We start from the raw sequence: 3,102 nt of genomic DNA on the forward strand, positions 1-3,102 counted from the left end.
GTCCCACACGCCAAGAACGTTCTCAATGCGTTCGTTCTTCATAAGAACGTTCTTCCTAATTTCGTTCCTCATTTCGTTCCCGTTCTCGAAGCGTTCTTGGGAACGAAAACGCCAAAACCGGAGTTTTGTTCGTTCCTCAATTTTGTTCTCAGTTCCTGAAAAATATTTCTGCAATAATCTCCAAAAAGAAGAGGATCCACAATTACTGCACAACTGGTAATAAGTTGTTTAATAAAATGAGGTAAACTTGGAATCATTCTCAATACATTTTTGTTGACAAGTGTTTTGGGAAGAGAAATTGATAACTTTTCTCACATTCCTCCTACTTTCGAAGTCAATTAGCATTCCACGCCGATATCATATGCTTATTTTATCGTTTTATTGCAGGTGAGTCCTCCATCGATTTCTGATGCACCAGAACGTCCCATTACCCTTGGGCTGATCTAAAACAAAGCCACGTGTAATTGAATGATGTAATTAATTATGAGTTAGTGATCACTACGTACTATTGACATTAATCTCATAGGTATTTTGATGAGAAGTAATGTTTAAAAAAATTCTCACTTCTTCATTCTCCCTCTTCCTTCCATGAGTTGAAATTCAACACCAATCATTGTTCTTTATGAGAAAACAGATCTTATGAGAAAACGGTTCTTACAATGTTCTTAAAAAACTAATCAGTGATAGATTGATAAATTGCGAATGCAGTGAATTTTTCGCAGAATTTTGTACCAGATAGTTTCTGCGATATTCAATTCTAAAAAATGAAAAGTTCGTGAAAGCATTCCTTATTTGATTAAAAAAAGTAATTAACAAATAATTTCTTATTTGATTCAAACAGTTATTGTTGCCTGCTGTGACCTTTCAATATTTAATTAGTATTATTTCCTAAAAGGGGGATTTAGGGCAATTAAATAATGAGGACAAATGAGGGATAAAATTAACTAAATATCTATATTTCTATTAATTTACATATTAGATCGTCGTAAGACGTTTGAAATGCCTTTTACTTGGATCTAGGGTTATGGGTAAGGCCAGGCAACTTTTGTACACGTAAAAAGGGGAGTGACTCTAATGCAGAAAAAGGGGAGAAGCTAGTCGTGTCGAGGGAATGCAACTAAATATAAAAAGAATAACTAAATGGGGAAGACACAAAGAGTGTAGGCTCACCGTTGGGGGGTATGAAGGGTAATATTGTGTGGTCAAGAGGGAAAATGAGGGGGGTAACTCGTACTCACGATGGGACTTCACTCTGGCGAACACGTGGAATTCCACCGGCGCCTTGCACTCCTTCAAAATACCAAGGCGGTTTCCTGGGGAGCCTCCTTTCCATCTCGGGGTTTCCTGGGCACCAATACTAGAGCTGGGATGAGCTCGATGTATCGAAAATCCTCTTTTTATCCGCCAATACTTCCGGGCGAATTTTACTGTATTCACTATTACTACTTTCGGGGCACGTGGTGACTCACGGGGCAGCTATTGCACGAGTGACGGTCTCTTTCTTTCCTTCGCGATTCGTGGGGGTTCGTCAGGTGTCGATGTCCTTCGGGTTTTAATTCGGGAACAATCGGGGCCAATCAGCATGGTTGAGTGGTGACGATGACCACAATCCAGGGATGTCTCACAAGGGATTATTGCTGGTGTTGAATATTCGGGGGTCTAGTACGGGGAATTTCCAGGAGGCGTTGACTTCTCCAATTGATCAGGTGGGGCCGGAACTGATGTCTTCCTTCGGCTGATGTCTTCGTGATGTCCAGGGGCAGGGATAGAGGGGCGATGAGGGAAAAAGTCTGGGGAAGGGGTATCCAACAGTGGCGGAATTTACCTTTTAGGGGGCAGTATGTAGTGGGAAAAAATATGTAGAAAAATAATAAAAAGTAAATAATGTGCCTCGTCACACTGCATCAACACATGAAAATAGAACAACTCAATGGTGTATGAGAATGCAACAAATTAAATGATCTAGATTTTTTTTCGGAAATCCATAACGACTAACTTTTGGGTCCGAATGTTTTGGGACATACCTCAATATCGCATCCAGACACTCATCAATGCATGATTCTCCATTCAACTACATAACTATATTCCTCATCATTCTTAACTGTCCAAGTCTTCCTAGGGCCACAAACCAACGAATGAAAAGCCCTTAGAGTACCAGACAATGCCACTAAAAAACAGATTTTTAAATTCATTGCAAGCAGTATTACCCCCTTGGAACTCTTCTTCATCAAGTCATCGTTGAACAAGCGTATATTGCAATATTTCTCGAAAAAATAGTGGGTCAACACTCTGGACCTATCTAGTCTCCTCACAAGCGCTGATTATACCACTGGGCACTACTGGGCTTCGCCTTGAATTTTCAAGTTAAGAGATAAGTTGTTCAAGATATTCAATGGAAATCGTTCGAATAAAAATTTCGAGATTTAATCATTTATGTACGTGGATGAAATTTCCCAAATTTGACTGTTGACTATCTCGTTTTGTAGCAAAAATAAAGAAAATTATTTTTTCTTCATTTAAATGATTTCATTTCACTAAATTTCATAAAATTAAGTGAATGTAAATGTCCATTCTGTGTCTGGAATTGATTCTATTTCTACTGAAAAGGTGTGAAGATGGAGAGTGGGAAAGAAGAGCTAATCGAAAAAACCACACATTGTAAACAAGCAATTTGTTTTATTAAAATTTTAGTGATCTTTTATAAAATTGAGTGATTCATATGAGCAAAATTAGTAATCATTTTTTTCCAGCCTGAGGGAAGAAAGATAGAGAAAAAAATGTTGAAAAGAGTATTCTCACGTAAATTTCGGGATGTTTGAATGCAATCAATTCCAGTTTTGCTATTCTGTTGAAATTGTTTCTACAGGAATTGGTGGACATGAATTCAAAAAGTTTGTTTCGATAATATTGTTACGTTGAATGGAATAAAGTCGATGGATACGTAATTAAATGAATAGGCGAACAGTTTATTTATTAGTCACGGAGGCTACACACGAAATTATCAGCTTGAGGAAACCAAGGAGAATAATCAATGATCCAGATGAAAGTCGTTCTCTCACCAGCTTCATCCAGATTGATAATAAAATCAGGAGTTCGAAGGCA

General features: G+C 38.0%; 1 long non-coding RNA gene across 1 annotated transcript; it reads right to left on the reverse strand.

Annotated features, from left to right (window-relative positions):
* Positions 1-202: 202 nt before the first annotated feature.
* On the reverse strand, positions 203-1,408 carry LOC107046267. The gene is made up of 3 exons (XR_003783178.1): positions 1,239-1,408; positions 565-618; positions 203-443 (listed from the first exon to the last, which is right to left on the reverse strand). It is a non-coding gene; the product is annotated as an uncharacterized LOC107046267 (long non-coding RNA).
* Between the last annotated feature and the right edge of the window lie 1,694 nt (positions 1,409-3,102).

The sequence above is a fragment of the Diachasma alloeum genome, unplaced genomic scaffold, assembly GCF_001412515.2.
Source record: "Diachasma alloeum isolate Michigan unplaced genomic scaffold, Dall2.0 Dall_scaffold_01255, whole genome shotgun sequence".
Classification (NCBI taxonomy): Eukaryota; Metazoa; Arthropoda; class Insecta; order Hymenoptera; family Braconidae; genus Diachasma; species Diachasma alloeum.